At 38.0% G+C, this 18271-nt stretch overlaps 1 pseudogene; it reads left to right on the forward strand.

Moving 5' to 3' along the window:
• The first annotated feature begins 1736 nt into the window (after window positions 1-1736).
• On the forward strand, window positions 1737-2282 carry LOC118653314 (annotated as a pseudogene).
• Window positions 2283-18271: the final 15989 nt, after the last annotated feature.

An 18271-nucleotide genomic window follows, 5' to 3' on the forward strand; every position in this document is an offset into this window, starting at 1 on the left:
TTGCCATCTGTATGTATTTAATTTCTTTATCATTATGGATAGCACAAGCTAGGACTACTAGTAATAATGTTGAATAAAAGTGGCTAGAGTGTTGGATTTTGTTAACTTTGAGTTCAAAATTTAGTAGCAAGCTATAGTAACCAAGACTTTCTGGAACTCTCATAAAAATAAACCAGAAATACACCAATCACTTATTGTCAATTGATTTTGGACAAGGAAGCTATTCAATGGCATATAGTATTTTCAACAAGTGTTACTGAGTCAACTGGGTATACACATGAAGAAGAATGAAGTTGGTTCCCTACCTCACACCATATATAAAAATTAACTCAAAATGGATCAAACACCTAAGTGGAAAAACTAAATGTATAAAACTCTTAGAAGTAAACATAGCTGTAAATATTTCTGACTATGGTTTCTTATGTATAATACCAAAAGAATAAGCAACCAAGAAATAAATAAATAAATAAATTAATTAATTAATTAATTAAACTTCATTAAAATTAAATATTTTTGTGTTTCAAATAACACCATCAAAAAGTGAAAAGATAACCAACAGAAAAGATTTGCAAATCATATATCTGATAAGGGATTATTCTTTAGAATATATAAAGAGCTCTTAGAACTCAACAATAAAAAGACAAACAATCCAATGTAAAAAAAAAAAGGGATGAAGGATTTTAATAAACATTTCTCAAAAGAAGATATGGAAATGGGCAATAAGAACATGAAAAGATGCTCAGTATCATTAGCCATTAAGGAAATACAAATCAAAACCACAATGAGATATTATTTTACACTCACTATGATGGCTATAATTGAGAAAACAGGAAATAACAAATGTTGGCAAGGATGTGGAGAAATTGGAATTCTCATACAGAGCTGGTAAGAATGTAAACTGGTGCAGATGCTTTACAAAACAGTTTGACAGTTTTTCAAAAACTTAAACATAGAGTTTCCATATGACTCAGCAATTTCACTTTTTTTTTTTTTTTTGGCAATTTCACTCTTATATACACAAGAGAACAGAAAACATATGCCCCCACGAAACCTTTTATGCAAGTATTCATGCCACCATTATTCTTAACTAGAGAACTGGTGCACAGAATTCATGCACTTGGGGGGGCAGTGTCCCTCAGCCCAGCCTGTGCCCTCTCACAGTCTAGGAGCCCTCAGGGGATGTCTGACTGATGGCTTAGGCCTGCTCCCCGCAGTAGGCAGTTGGGCATCCTTAGCGCTGGCGTGGAGGCAGGAGAGGCTCCTGCCACCACCCCTGCATTGGCCAGCCATGAGCCTGGCTTCTGGCTGAGCAGCGCTCCCCCTGTAGGAGCCCACTGACAACCAGGGGGCAGCTTCTGCATTGAGCATCTTCCCCCTGGTGGTCAGTGCACGTCATAGCAACCAGTTGTTCTGCCTGTTCGGTCAATTTGCATATTAGCCTTTTATTATATAGAATAGTCAAAAGATTAAAATAACCCAAATGTTCATCAAATTATGAATGGATAAACAAAATGTGTTATATCCACACACATTGGATAATGGATATTATTCAGCCAAAATAAATGAACAACTCATTCATGTTACCACATGGATGAACCTTAAAAACACTATGCTAAGTGAAAGAAGCCTGTCAAAGGAAAGTCACAGTCTTCCCTGGTGTGGCCATTGTGGATCACAGCACAGGAGCCGCCTCTACAGGTGGATGTGGTTGGCCTGGGGCTGAGGAGGCTGCCAACATGCCGGAGTCCAACATCACTATCCTGGGCTACTGGTCTGTGGGGAAATCCTCATTGACAGCTCAGTTTGTTGAAGGCCAATTTGTTGACTCCTACCATCCAACCATAAAGAACACTTTAACAAAATTGATCACAGTAAATGGACAAGAATATGATCTCCAACTTGTAGAGATAGCTGGGCAAGATGAATATCCCATTTTTCCTCAGACGTACTCCATAGATATTAATGTTATATTCTTGTGTATTCTGTTGCATCGATCAAAAGTTTTGAGGTGATTAAAGTTATCCATGGCAAATTGTTGGACATGGTGGGGAAAGTGCAAATACCTGTTGTGCTGGTTGAGAATAAGAAAGACCTACTAATGGAAAAGGTGATCAGTTACGAAGAAGGGATGGCGTTAGCAGAATCTTAAAAGGCAGCTTTTTTGGAATCTTCTGCTAAAGAGAATCAAACTGCTGTTGATGTTTTCTGAAGGATAATTTTGGAGGCAGAAAAACATTGATGGGGCTGCTTCCCCAGGAAAGTCTTCTTGCTCAGTGATGTAATTCCACTGCAGGACCTGAGGACACTGGGACCCGGCTTGCCTGCAGACGCAAATTGCCCGTCATCCTGGAAGATAAGCTATGCTTCATATTTTCTTCTGTTAACCTGAAAGATTTTTTTGGATCAGAGCTTTTTCCCACCTGCCCCCCTTTCAGATTATGTTGAACTCTGACTCTGTCCACCTGAGTTCACTTCCACTTTCAATTTTAAGTAATTGGCCCTGGCCAGTTTGGCTCAGTGGATAGAAGGGTCCCGCCTGCGGACGGAAGGGTCCCGTGTTTGATCCTGGTCAAGAGCATGTACCATGGTTGCAGGCTCCTCCCCTGCCTGGGCCCTGGTCCAGGCTCCTGCAGAAGGCAACCAATGGATGTGTTTCTCTCGCATCGATGTTTCTCTCTGTCTTTCCCTCTCTCTCACACTCTCCCTAAAAACCAATGGAATAATATCCTCAGGTGAGGATTAACAACAAATTTTAAGTATTCATATTTTCAATTTATATATTGTATTTCTCAATAATATTATTACCTAGAATTTCATAGGCATTAATTTTTAAGTGTAGTTTGATGTTTAAAATAATGTAATCATCAAAGATGCATATTGTTATGCTACTATTAACTAGGCTTCCATATATCAGTGTTCATTTCATTGTGTTAAATGTATACTTGTAATAAAATAGTTACAAACCTTAAAAAAAAGTCACATATATGATTCCATTTACATGAAGTGTCCAGAATAAACAAATACAGAGATAAAAGGAGATTAGTGATTCCCAGGGGCTTGGGGGAAGGAGGATGGAGAGTAGTGGGTATGAGGTGTATGTATGTATGTATGTATGTATGTATGTATGTATTGTTATCTTTTCAGTACTGGTATTATTTTTTAACTTTATTTTTATTGATATGAGGTTTATCTTTCAGATGATGGAAACATTCTGGAATTATAGAGTGGTGATGGTTGCACAATTGTGTAAATATACTCATAAACACTGAATTGTATACTTTAAAAAGGTTATGGCATGTGAATTATATCTCAACTTATAAAAAGACTTTTTGTATAATGAAGAGCTATGGAAAGCAGAGATAGTGTTTCCTTCCAGAGATTACTGCCCATTATAAATAATAAATTCAGAATTCCTCTTTTACAATGCTCCCTACTGCACAGGCAGGTCTTCTAGGCCTCCTTGCATCACCCTGTGGGAACTGGGGCTCAGGCAACTGGTACAAATGCTAACACTCTAGTAACTGCTCCTGATGATATTAATAAACTGTATTTTGTCTATGACCCTGCAGTCTTGTGTCTTTTGCCACCATCTATGACATTGTGACTGGCTAACTTGTTAACTTGTACATAAGGCAAAATATTAGATTCTTCATTTACAATGGCCATAAAATTTAATTCAACTTTCCCATTTTACATATTTCAAAGCTAAATCACATATCCATGTATTTCATTTCGGGAAAGCCTTGGAAGAAAAAATCAATAGGAAGTAAAAATTGGTTTATTTATGGAATGGGTTTATCAAACCTTGACAAGTTTGTCCTTAAGTTGTTAGCATTTGTCATGCCATATTTCTTGTTTTGTGTTATACCCATATTAGAGTACCATTTTAAATATGCAATTCCAAAGAGTATTCTCTGACTTTTTCTTCGTGATATTTGCTGACCTAAAACTTTCTTTTTTTTCACTCCTAATGACATCTTTGAAGGACGAAAGAGAACTGTAATGAAGATTACTGCTGTATATAGATATTTGTGATCAATTTATCATTGATTATCAGAAAAATGGTGATCTTATGAAGAATAATTTAGAATGCACCTTGAAGTGTATCATAATTTCAGGATAACTTTTATAAGATATATATCTGCTAAGTGATACAGTACTTAATAATGAGTTTGGTTATCTCACTACTTTGGTACCCTGGTTCTTATATATCATTAGGGATTGTTCTAGTTCTTGGCAAACAATACATGTATAGTTTGATTTTTTTAACTGTCCTTGGGTTTCAGAGTTCTTATATATAGCCTTGTGTTCAATGATGGCTTATCTTACAGTATCCTATCAAGACAGATTTTTAATTTGCATAACACACTCTGCAAGGTCATGGGCATCATATCATGACAAAAAAATAACATTTCTGCTGACTTTTTCCTATAAGCAGCATTTTATAAAGTTTTTTTTAATTATATGTGAAATGGGTTTTAAGACTTTAGGCAAAAAAAAATCTAAATAGATGAATAAATTAAGTCAAAAATAATAAACTCTAATACTTTTTGCAGTTTTATTAATTAGGCAATATTCTAGGGCTTAATATATTCCTTTATCTTGGTTGGGTCACCATGGGTCTGGCTGAATTTGCTCCTTCAACATTTCATTTCCTCTGTAATAATGTTAGCACATTTTATTGTACTTGTTTATATTGTTTCCCCTCCTCCAAACTGCAAACTCCTCAGGATAAGAAATGTGTTTCCTTTGTCTTTCAGGCCCTATACTAGCGCTTGGAACAGAGTATTAGTAAATATTTGGAAATAAATGTTGATTCCCCAGACAGATCAGACCTTTAGAAAGGGAACTCACAGTCAAGTAGATTTTGGCAAAATTCAACTTTTAAATTTATATTAGATGATATATATTTACAGGGACTTTCTTTGGATTAATGTATCCACAGCCCTAAATAATAACTGTTATGCTCTGAATTGTATCCCCACAAAATTTATATATTGAAACCCTAACCCACAGCATCTCAGAATGTGACTATTTGAAGATAGGGCCATTAAAGAGATAATTTAGTTAAAATGAGGTCATTAGTGTAGGCCCTGATCCAATGATCCCTGCTCTTACAAAAAGAAACTAGGACAGGGACACACAGAAGACCATGTGAAGATACAGAGAGAAGACGGCCATCTGCAAGCTGAGAAGAGAAGCTTGAGAAGAAACCAACCAACCCTGCTACTTTGATCTCAGACTTCTACCCTCCAGAACTGTGAGACAGTTAAGCCACCCATTCTGTGGCAACCTTAGCCACTCATATAGCAGCTGGCAGATAATACAGTAGCTAAAACATTGTTTTGGTAAATATGACATTTAAAAAGGAAACCTCCTGTTCCTGTGGGAATATTTACACACACTCCATTAGAGCCTCCCCTCCACCATAAAATATGTAACTTCAGAGTGACCCAGTATTTATTTTTCTCTAGTGTTTTTTACACAATTTTGCACACGCACTGACAATTCTTTATTCTCTAGCTCTCCTCTCAGGTTTCATAGTTCTTTTTTTGTTGTTGTTAATCCTCACCTGAGGATATTTTTTTCCATTGATTTTTAGAGAGAGTGGAAGAGAGAGGAAAAGACAGAGAGAAATATCGATGTGAGAGAGACACATTGATTGGTTGCCTCCTGCACACACCCAGAGCAGGGCCAGATATTGAGCCTGCAACCGAAGTACCTTCCCTTAACCAGAATCAAACCTGCAGTCCACGGGCAAATACTCTATTCACTGAGCCAAATCAGCTAGCTAGGTCCATAGTTCTTTTTTTCCAACATAATCCCATAGCTCCTGGGTGGAATCACAGTAGAAGTGACAGTTTATTTCCCCATCACACCTCTTATACTTTCTAAAGAACCTTCTAACTTCTGTGTAACCAGGGGCTATCATCTACTTCTCACGTGTTACTGACTTACTAGCACAAGATGTGAGCCAGAACCATGTCTTAGAAAACTATGAATGATAGACGGAAATAGTGAATACACAAAGAAGAGTTAGTTCTCTTATGAAATCTTGTTATTCTTGAAGTTTAATTTTGTAATCAGAATTGACAATTTTATCACAGGAAAGGGCCTAATATAGTAGTCTTTACAAAGGAGACAATGGTTTTTATAATATGATTTTTCTGGGAAAATTACAAGGAATGAATAAAAATATTCACAACTATTTTCAAAATGAAGTAATATGTTCCAATCTTTTGAAGTTAGCATATTTCTAGCACCATAAACCCAATTCTGGAGAGCCATGTACAGAGTTGTTTTGACAAAATAACAAAACACATTAGCTGATTTCTCAGAAGAATATTTATAGCCATAGCAAAATATTCATATGCCATAAAATTTGGCTTAAGAATACATCACTGTGATTCCATAAATACACAAATGAATTAATTCTCAAAAGTAATGTATTACACAATGAACTTCAAGTAATGTATTCCCAAACATGTAGTTTTTTTGTGTGTGTGAATACATAGAAACATTTTCTGACTGAATGATAGACAATGACTTGATTTGAGAGTTTTCTCATTTTAGGATAAAAATTATGATAAACATAGAAATTTTTATCCCTGAAATTATTGAGCAAGTGAAAGACTAAACATTTGGTCACTTCAGGTAACATGCATTCACTAGAAAGATCTGAGTATAAAATGCCAGATAATATAAAATCAGTGGTGTTGTTATTGTGTTAACAACCACAATCAATGAACCGAATCAATTTCTTTTTCATCATGGTGCCTGTATATACTTCCTGGTTGGCTTGGATCCAGCTCAGAGGAAGACTGCTCTGCTGTTAGGCTTACCTGGTTCATTTTTCCTTTCTAATGAGGGGAAACAGATGGAGTAAATGATCTCTTGCAAACCCCCTGCTCCCCATTTTCCCATAGGCCTTCTTTCTAAAACTGGCAAGAAGAAAGTGGCAACTTGAAGATCACAATTGTTTGAATTAATCAATCCCAAAGCCTTTTATCTCAAACTAGAGGCCTGGTGCATGAGAATATGTGCACTGGAGGAGGGGGGCGACCCTCAGCCTGACCTGCCCCCTCTCACAGTCCGGGAACCCTCAGGGGATGTCCTACTGATGTCTTAGGCACAGTCTGGCCTCCCTCTGCAGGAGGCAATGGGCTGATCAGGAGAAGGCACCACCCCCATGACCCCAGCTGCTGCTGTCACTGCGGGCTGCTGGGGCTGCAAGGCCTGAACCCCAGGCCTCACAGCTGCCAGGGCTCATGGCTGCCTGAGTCTATGGCTGCCTGAACCCCAGGCCTTGCAGCCGCTGTGGCTTTGTCTGGATGGACATCCGGAAGATGTCTGCTCTAATGAACATATCACGCTTTTGTTAGTATAGATACATTTTAGCTGAATGTTCCCATGATCAGGCTTTAGTTTGTACAAAACTTAACTCACAAACCATCGGCTTCAGAATCAGAAAACTTGTTTAAAATGAGGATTTCTCAGGTCCCCACCCTGACAGTTATTCTGATTCAACAGATTTAAGGTAGAACTCAATAATATTCAATTTTATAAGCCCCCTTTGTGATTCTCACGCAAGTGAATTTTGCCACACTTTAAGGAACACTGCTGTAAACCAAGTGTACCAGGTGGGACATGGTTGAGAGTGCTCTCATTTGAAGTCTTCTATTCTTGTAAAATAGGTGAATTTTCTGCTTTCCAACCCTTCATTCCACTGGCACACTTCTGCCCATCCTTCAGTATCAAAACCAAGGTAAAACCTTTTATAACTTCTCTACAACCAGTTGATCAATCTTATTTTGTTTTTTTAAATTTTTAAATTAATTAAGTAATTAATTTTTTTTATTGCTTAAAGTATTACAAAGAGTATTACATATGTCTCCTTTTCCCCCCCAATCAATCTTATTTTGAATGACTAGGGAATCCACCTCATGCATGTCTTTTTTATGGTATTTATCACACATTGTTTTGATTGCTTCTGTCTCATTAAATGTTGGTGTTTCTTGGGCTTTTGTTGTTTGTCATTCTCTTTCCTTATTCTTTACATATTTCCTGAGCAATGTCATCCATACCCATGGCTTCAACTATCACTCGTAAAACTGATGACTTTCAAATGTGTAACTCTAGCCCACATGTCTCTCCTAATCTCCACATCCAATAGTCGATAGGATATCCGTGTCTCAGTGTCAAAAACTGAACTTATTTTCTTCCTATATCGCCAAACCCTCTCCTAAACCTGCTCCTTCTTTTCTTTTCTTCTAAATGTCACTGCCATGTAGTCAGTTGTTGAAACCAGAAACTGAGCAGTCATTCTACATTCCTCCCTCATTTGATACTATCAGATATTCTGTGCTATTTCTCAAATCTCTGTTCTCTACTCTTCCACTGCTATTGCATTGTATAAAAGCTAGTTTATTATAATATATGCTACTTTATGGCAGATCCAAGTATAAATAAAGGTATTACTTGGTAAACGGCAAATAATTATATGTATTGATTCTTCAAAAATCTTCCAGGTTTATTCAATTCTTAAAAATGTTGAAGAGATAATTAGAGGGAAGTAGAAAATAGTATGTTAGCCAGATCTTCATCTTTCACAGCATAGAATAAATCTATAATGTCTAAGTTCAATAAATCAGGAAATGGCAGAGAAAACATATTAAAAATACCACAAAGATACAACCAGCCAAATCCAGAATGTGGGAAATTCTTTGGCACAAGTGACCTGAATTATTAAAATAAATAAATAAATGGCATCAGAAAATGAGATAAGGAGAATGTTATAGTTTACTAGAGACTTAAGAAACAATTTCATCATAATTCAATATGCTGATTTTGTTTGGAGCCTAATTCAAGTGTGTGTTTTTTAAAGATACTCTGGGGAAATTTGTACACAGATTTGGTACTAGATGCTATTAAATAATTATTATAAGTGTATTTGGATTATGTTTTTAAAATTATTCTCATCTGACAGAGATATATACCTAAGTATTTATGAGTAAAAAGATTTGATGTCAAAGATTTACTTTAAAATACCCCAGGTCAAACCACATAGAAAAATGGATCATAGGCCTAAATGTAAAAACCTAAAACCATAAAAGTGCTAGAAGAAAACATAGGAAAGTTATTTAAAATCAGGTTTGGCAAAGAATTTTTTAAGACATGATACCTAAAACAGAATACATAAAATAACAAATCAATAATTTGGACTTCATCCACATTAAAAATTTCTCCTATTCAAAAGATACTTTTAGGAAAGTAAAAGGGCAAACCAAGGACTGGGGGGGAAATTTTTGCAAAGCATATATTTAATAAAGGATTCTATACAGAATTTATAAAAAACTCCTAAAATTCAGTAATAAGTAAAAAAACAATCTATAATAATAAAAGCATAATATGGTAATTAGACTGGGCATCCTTCCAGACGTTCTTCCAGACGACCTTCTGGATGAAGCCACAGCTGCAAGGGAAGCCTGGGTCCTGGGTGCTTGCTGGTGGCCAGAGGGAAGCCCAGGTCCCGGTTGCCATAGGGAAGCTGGTGCTGGCAGCCAGGGGAAGGAAGACCTACTCTTGCATGAATTTCGTGCATCGGGCCTCTCGTTTGATAATAAAATGAGTGTGAGAAAAGAGTTAACACAACAGGTCTCATTACTTACTCATCATACATCTCCAAGACTTGGAGCCATTATTGATCATTTGGACAACTTCTGAAAATGAGGTGCTTGGATAGTTCTTTACATTAAGGATTAAGGATTTTATTGTGTACACCTGGAATAATAGACCATGCTATACTATCTTGCCAGAAGTACTTTGCACAAAAATCAGGATTGGTGATATGCAGCTGATTACATTGTTGGGGTCCTGAGTTTGGGTTGCCATAGCTGGTTGTCTAGTACAATATGCCTACATGCCCATCCCTCCATAAAAACCTTAGACTCTGAGACTTGAACAGGCTATACACAGAGACTACGTATATATCCCTGCAGTTCACAGTCAGAAAAAAAAACATATATATCCTGTGTGACTCCAGATGGCAAAGGACATGGAAACCTGTGTCCAATGACTCTGGAATCCACCCAATGGATAACTTGTTCCTGTTTCTCTTGCTCTTTATACTTTTTCTGTAACAAATGTTAGCCATGTGTAAAACCTATTTTGATTCTTGTGACTCCTTCTAGTGAATTAGCAAACTTGAGGGTGGTCTTGAGACCCTTGACACAATAGGAAAATAATTTAACCAGAAATGTCACCAAAGAAGATATAAGGGTGGCTAATAAGTACACGAAAAGCTGCTTCATAGCATTAGTCATCTGGTAAATGCAAAATAAACCACACTGAGATAGTATATTTACCCACCATAATGACTAAAATTAAAAAGATTGATTATACCAAATGCAAGAATGTAGAGGAATTGAAAATCTCATAGACTTCATGTATAAATATAAAATGGTACAGTCACTTTGGAAAAACAGTTTGGTAGTTTCTTCAAAAGTTATACAGACACCTCTCATACAATTTAACCACTCCACTCCTAGGTATTTACCCAGGAGAAAAGAAAACTTATAGGTGAATGTTCATAACAGCTTTATTTGTGATAGCTAAAAACCAGAAACAATCCAAATGTCCATCAAGAGGTGAATGAATAAACTGATTGTTGTATATGCATTCCATGGACAACTACTCATCAACTAAAATGAAAGAACTATGGATCCACACCATATGGATAAATCTCAAAATAATTATACTGAGTGAAGGAAGCCAAGCCAAAGGAGTACATGTTGTATGATTCCATTTATTTAAAATACTAGAGGATGTCAACAAATCTATAGTGTCAAAAGCAGATGTGTGGTTTCTGTATTAGGGAAAGGGTGTGGGGAGAGGCAGGAGGATATGAGAAAACATTTTGGGGTAAGGGATATGTTTATGACTTTGTGGTGATGGCTTCCAAGGAGTATGCATATTTTAAAACTTGTCGCCCTAGCCGGTTTGGCTCAGTGGATAGAGCATCGGCCTGCGGAACAAAGGGTCCCAGGTTTGATTCCAGTCAAGGGCACATACCTTGGTTTCAGGCTTCTCCCTGGCCCAGGCCCTGGCCGGGGCCTGTGAAAGAAGCAACCAACCGTTGTGATTCTCTCACATCAATGTTTCTCTCTGTCCCTCTCTCTTCAACTCTCTCTAAAAGATCAATGGAAAAATATCCTCGGGTGAGGATTAACAACAACAACAAAAAATTGTCAAATTGTACACTTTAAATATGTGCAACTCATTGTATCAATTATACAAAAATTATAAAACCAATAAATGCCATTTATGAAATAAAGTTGCCCATCATTATCCACCTTACCGCCTGTGTTCTGCGGAATCCACCTTATCGCCTGTGTTCTGTGGAATCCAAATTGTTTCCTTCATAACCAACAGAGCAAAGGCATAGCATTTCCAGGCATTGAGCAAGGTTTAGGAGCTGGACATTGAAGCTAAAGGTTACAATGCCCTGCCCCAAGACTGATTAGCTAGTGAGATAAAACCTGAAACAAAAAGAAACTCTAGGAAAAAGATGGACATGAGTTCTAGATGAAGTAATATAGGCAAAATGTTCATAATGCAAATAGCTGAATGATGGGATTTGAGATTTATTATAGAAAGCATGTTATTAGTTTAGCATATGAGTTAACAAAAGAACTAAATATATTTAAAAGTCGTTGCCTACTGGCAATGAAACTGTGGCAAAAAGGGTCAGCCACTCTTATTAAATTTGTACCCAGCTTCTGCATTGCTCTGTTAAAAATAAAAACAATTTTGCAGAAATCCAACATTAGGCATAAGTAAAAAAGTGTTCTTCCATTATGTGAAGTTACTGAGTTATATAAATCTGTTAATGATTCATGCAGTAAATTTAGCCATTTTAATAATCACTTGATTTTTGAAAGCTGAAGTTTTTTTAAAATTCTGATTTATTCATACTTTTACAATTTTGGTAGAAGAAAAGAATTCTAAATTTAGAGATTATAAGTACTCAGATGCTTGAAAGCTGTTAGGCTTTTACTTAAGATGTATAATTTTGGTAAGGCTTTATGAGATGAAAAGAATTGTTGACAAGTCCCTTATACATATATATCAAATATCTTGTACTTCTAGTTGAGGAGTATTTTTAGTATATTCTATATTATTCTTTTCCTTCCTTGCATAATGGGGAGAAAAATTTCAGAACAGGAAAGAATTCAAAAAAGGGAAAATAATATCTTTATACTTACTCTCCGTATTACTGTACTTTGGGGAAAACTTTGGCCACCATAAGAGAAATTTTTTTAAAAAGTCTTAAAGTCTATAAATTTGAGAAACTTGAGATTCTGAAGATTCAGAAAAAGGGTTCTGAATTCATAGTACATTTGAGAGAATTGCTCCAAATAGTACCCTAAACGACTAAAGAAATTGGTTGCTGATAAATCGAAGAAGGGAGGAACATAAGAAATGCCATATTGAATCAAATCAGTGACTCCAAGATACCAAGGAATATTTGGGTGGAAGAATGCTGTGCTTTCCTCCAAAATAATATCCTCAAAGTATGTTTCAAAACAGCCTGAATATCCTAAAATATCCTTTCTTGTGTCATTAGTGATTGGCAATCAGTGAATTTTCCTAAATCTTTTTTAAAAATATATTTTTATTGATTTCAGAGAGGAAGGGAGAGGGGGAGAGAGACAGAAACACCAATGATGAGAGAATTATAGATCAGCTGCCTCCTACACATCCCCTACTGGAGATAGAGCCCTCAACCCGGGCATGTGTTCTGACTGGGAATTGAACTGTGACCTCCTGGTTCATAGGTCGAGGCTCAACCACTGAGCCACATTGGCTGGGCAATTTTCCTAAATCTTGCTTTGACCTATTTGTAGTGAAGGCTGCGCAGCACAGTGTTAAGGGCACAAACTGCATTCAAACAAACCTGGGTTGGAATCTTAGATCTCGGACAAGTAATTTTTCTGAACCTCATTCTTGCCATCTGTAAAATGCAGATAACTAAAGTAGTTCTTCAGAAATTTATTGTGAGTATTCAATGAGAGGATTCATGTAAATCATTTAGCATAGAACCTGACAATCAATACATAATAACTCATGATTAGTTTGAATTTTCAGTCTGTATGATTTCTGAGTGTTTTCTATCATTGGTATCAGGTCCATTCTGTTAATTAAAATAAAATCATTATTCATAATAAGGGCTGAGTTTTAAAAAGCTGAAATAGTTGATCACCTACGTGGTATGATTTTAAGAGTATCAGGATGATTCCAACCTCCTCATTCTCCCTCTCCCTACATAAATACAGTGTACGCTTTTTAAAAATATATATATTTTACTGATTTTTTTACAGAGAGGAAGGAAGAGGGACAGAGAGCCAGAAACATCAATCAGCTGCCTCCTGCACACCCCCCACTGGGGATGTGCCCACAACCAAGGTACATGCCCTTGACCGGAATCGAACCTGGGACCCTTCAGTTCGCAGGCCGATGCTCTATCCACTGAGCCAAACCGGCCAGGGCTACAGTGCATTCTTCTATCCACTTTCATTCCACCAATAAAGCTCATTTCTTTATTGAATTTGGTGTAAATTTAAGTCACAGTTCAGGGTTGTCAGGGCGGATATTTTTGTACATTTCAACAACATATTGAATGAAGAATCTAAGGCTGACTTTGATTCTCTGGGAAGGAAAGACTAGGAAAGCCACTGAATGGAGGAGAGTGAGGCAAGAATAGTAACTACAGGGAAACAGAACTCTCCCCTCCTTTCTGTCATGGCTAGGGAAGTTAATGAAGTGCAATTTCCCCAACAGGCCTGCTGATAAGAATCACCTGGATCATACAAATATAGAATGGAACATTACTTGGCCATAAAAAAGAATGAAATCTTACATTGTGATGGCAAGGATGGACCTAGAGGGTATTATGCTAGGTGAAATAACTAAGAGAAAGACAAATAATATATGAATTCACTTATATGTGGAATCTAAAGAACAAAATAAACTAACAAAATTGAAACTGGCTCATAGATAAAGAACAGACTGATGGTTAGTAGAAGGTAAGTAGACTGAGAGAAAAAAGTTGAAGGGATTGAGAAGTACAGAATGGTAGTTAAAGTTGTTGTAGTTACAGCATAGGAAATATAGTCAATAATATTGTAATAACTCTGTATGGTGCCAGGTAGGTACTGGAATATTCAGGGGAAATATACTTTGTAAAGTATATGATTGTCTAACCACTATGCTGTACACCTGAAACTAATGCAAAATAATATTGAATGTAGACTGTAATTGAAAAAATAGAATTTCACTGTTAAAAAATTAAAAAAATTTACTCAATGAAAACCATTGATTGTTTTGAGAAATCTTGAAAGAAAGGAAGAAAGAAAGAAAGAAAGAAAGAAAGAAAGAAAGAAAGAAAGAAAGAAAGAAAGAAAAAAGAAAAGAATCACCTGGGTCATTTGTTAAACAAAACAGGCTCCCAGGAATTTGGTACTTTAGGGTGGAGTTAAGGAATCTGAAGGATCCATCAGCATCCAGGGAATTCTTATGAGCTGACATGTTTGAAAAAAGCTGGAGAGCTCAGGAGCCCAGGCTTTGGAATCAGAAAACACCTGGGTTCAATCATAACACCCCCCGTCCACCCACTCCCCCCCGCACTTAGGGATGACTGATCCTGAAGTTAATTAACCACCTTCGACCTCGGTTTCCATCTCCATCAAATGTTTGGGGATTAAATATATTTATGTGTACAAGACATTTGTCTCACTGTAGGCACTGAAAAGACAGTTGGTGTTATTATTACATGTCTTTAGTTTCAATTCATTTATACTTATATATGAATTCCTTAGAGTCTCCTGGGCAAGGTGCCAAATGATTAATGGTTTTATAGAACTTTTGTTCACTTTCTAATATATTCTTATCTTTGAAGCCAGAGTTAGAGAAATTAGCATTGTTATTATGATTAGCTGTCATGAGTCATCTTTTATACCCGTATGCCTTACATTTTTGGAAATCAAGAATATGGAGTATCTGAGGATTGCCATTCAAACCCTTCACTATAGGCACTGATGTCACCTGTCCCTGGAAAGTTGATTTTTCTTCAGAGTTACAGGGTTTTCCGACTGTAGCCTTCTGAGTTCTAACTTGAAAAGGCCCAATAACACTCTACTTCGAGATAAAGCAAAGGTTCAAAAGAGCTTTAGCGATTGACTTTCAGGTAAGAACGGGCAGAGTGTCAGAGAAACAGAAATGGATAGAGGAAGGCAATGCAGGGCAAATGTCAAAGGCATCCTGACAATAAAAAAGAAAAGGTGGTGATAAAAGGGACAGAAAGATAGATGGTGCCAGATAGAGGAAGGAGAATGGCAAGGAGACACAGAGAAAGAGAAAGATTGAGAAAGCTATGGAAAGAGCTAGACATAGAGATAGAGAAAGACAAGCAAAAACAGAAACATAGAGAGACCAAGACAAGTGTTAAGATGAAAGCTTCTTCATTAATAAAAGTAGGGTTAGTTTAGGGCAGGGGTGGGCAAACTTTTTGACTCGAGGGCCACAAGGGGTTCTTAAACTGGACCGGAGGGCCGGAACAAAAGCATATATGGAGTGTTTGTGTGAACTAATATAAATTCAAAGTAAACATCATTGCATAAAAGGGTATGGTCTTTTTTTTTTTTTTTTTTTAGTCTTATTCATTTCAAACGGGCTGGATCTGGCCCACGGGGTGTAGTTTGCCCACGGCTGGTTTAGGGAATTTCCCCAAAAGTTGAGAAAGGGGAAATCCATTCATTCAACACAATTTTAAAGTAATTGCTATGGAAAAGGTACTGCTAGGCCTTGTGTGGAAGTACAAGCCCTCCTCCCCTAGTCCCCTAGGCGGAGGAAGTGTGATAGAACAGAACCTGGCAAGGGTCATTAAAAATGCAAAGTGCTTCTTAGTCCAGGGAAGGAAAGAATGTATTCAGCTGGAGGCTGGGAGTGGGGGGGTTGTCGCATTGGAGCTGGAGCTGAAGGATGAATAGGATTTAACAGAAGGAAGGGGGAGAAATTTTCAAACAATAGGAAGGGCATTAGCAAAAACTTTGAGCAAGGGAAACAAGGCGAGTGTTCAGGAAAGAAGGAATGGTAGAATTTGGCTGAGAGTTAGGTTATAAGTGGGGGAATGGTGGGAGAAAGTTAAATCATTTTGTGTGCAAGAGGAGTGGCTGAAGCTAAGCCTGGAGGGCAAGTGAGCGTTTTGGGATGAGGGAGGAACAAGTTTATGGGTGGGAAGAATTCAGAGGAGGGGGGTTAAAACCTGGAAGTGAAGATGTGAAGGAGACTGTTTCAGGTGAGTCCTATCAACTGTCTCCTGAGCATCTCTTCCTCTCTGCCCCCCAGTGTCCTGGTCACTACTGCTCAGATCAGTAAGAGTCTAAAGCAGCGGTTCTCAACCTGTGGGTCGCGACCCCTTTGGGGGTTGAACGACCCTTTCACAGGGGTCGCCTAAGACCATCGGAAAACACATATATAATTACATATTGTTTTTGTGATTAATCACTATGCTTTAATTATGTTCAATTTGTAACAATGAAATTGGGGGTCACCACAACATGAGGAACTGTATTAAAGGGTCGCGGCATTAGGAAGGTTGAGAACCACTGGTCTAAAGTCTTGATTAAAGGTAGAGGATAAATTCAAGGGGGAACTTGAAGACAGCCTGTAGGTTTCTAATTGGGAGGATGGTGATGTCATCAGCAGAAACTGGTGTGGAGGAGATAGGTTTAGTTTCTGATATGTAGTTTTAGAGATGCTAGTGCAACATTTCAATGATGTCCAGGAGGTGATTGCATTGTGCATCTAGACATTTGGAGAGAGTTTGGTGCTGTAAAGCCTGGAAGTGAATTTTGATGTGCTCCAGGAGATTGACATTTCAGGGCTCTGTGGGAAGAGCACTTTTAACCTTAAGTTCTTTTTTACTTAGCCTCTGGAACCAGGTGTTAAGATGTCATGATTCTCAGTAGTAGATTGAAATTAGCTTCGCCCTTCTAGGTGACTGTCACTTCCACCGCTAAAACACCCTCCCAGACCCAGAGGGAAAAGGGAGGGGGAAGAGGCAGTCATGAGATCTAGGCAGTGGCATGCAATGAAGTGTTCTCTTTTTCCAGGAGAGCGTGGCGCCTCCCTGCCTGGATGGGTTACTCCAGCTGATGAGCACAGAATAATTAGTAGATGGTGTGAGAATACGTGTGGCAATTGAGATGGCTGTGTCTGTTCATGCTGTCCTACTTTGCTCTTGCAGCTAGGAAGAGGGTATTCTGATGATTTTTTAAAAATATCTCACCTGAGGATATGTTGTTGTTGGTTTTGTTGTGTTTTTTTTTTTAATATATTTTATTGATTTTTTACAGAGAGGAAGGGAGAGAGAGAGTTAGAAACATCGATGAGAGAGAAACATCGATCAGCTGCCTCCTGCACATCTCCCACTGGGGATGTGCCCGCAACCCAGGTACATGCCCTTGACCGGAATCGAACCCGGGACCCTTCGGTCCGCAGGCCGACGCTCTATCCACTGAGCCAAACCGGTTTCGGCTGTTGTTGGTTTTATTTCATTGATTTTGAGAGAGAGAGAGAGAGAAAGCGCATGAGAGAAACATCAATGTGAGAGAGAAACATACATTGGCTACCTCCCATACGTGCCCCAACTGGGGATTGAACCCACAACCTGGGTATGAGCCCTGACCAGGAATCGAACCCGAGACCTTTTGGTGTACAGGATGACGCTCCAACCAACTGAGCCACTTGACCAGGGAGTATTCTGGTGATTTTTACAGAACAGATAGGACTACTTAAAATGACTGAGGACAGAACCCTACTGTCTCCACATGGATATTTGCTTCTTCTTTAGTCCTCAGCCCTTCATAATCTGGGGCTGGGGGGAGAGGGGGTTGGGGAGGGGGGGAGGCCAGATACAGAAACACTTGCCTATCTCAGCACCTGTCATCACCTGTTTTTCACCATGGTATCGTTTCATTCTCTCTTCCTCTCTTCCACAGTATTGCAAACCTTTGCTTCTCTCTGTCCCTGAGACCTGTAGAGTGTTTACCCCAAGCACATTCAGTGTAAAGTATCCCTTATGCACTTAAAAAATATGTGTAGCGTTGTTCTTTGAAACCTGTAGACTCCAATAATGGGGAACAGGTGGCTGAATCTTCCGCAAATAACCTCTTTCACTCTGCAGATTGCTGGATACCTTGAAGCAGTTGAT

This window comes from Myotis myotis, unplaced genomic scaffold (genome assembly GCF_014108235.1).
Source record: "Myotis myotis isolate mMyoMyo1 unplaced genomic scaffold, mMyoMyo1.p scaffold_m19_p_4, whole genome shotgun sequence".
NCBI classification, from domain to species: domain Eukaryota; kingdom Metazoa; phylum Chordata; class Mammalia; order Chiroptera; family Vespertilionidae; genus Myotis; species Myotis myotis.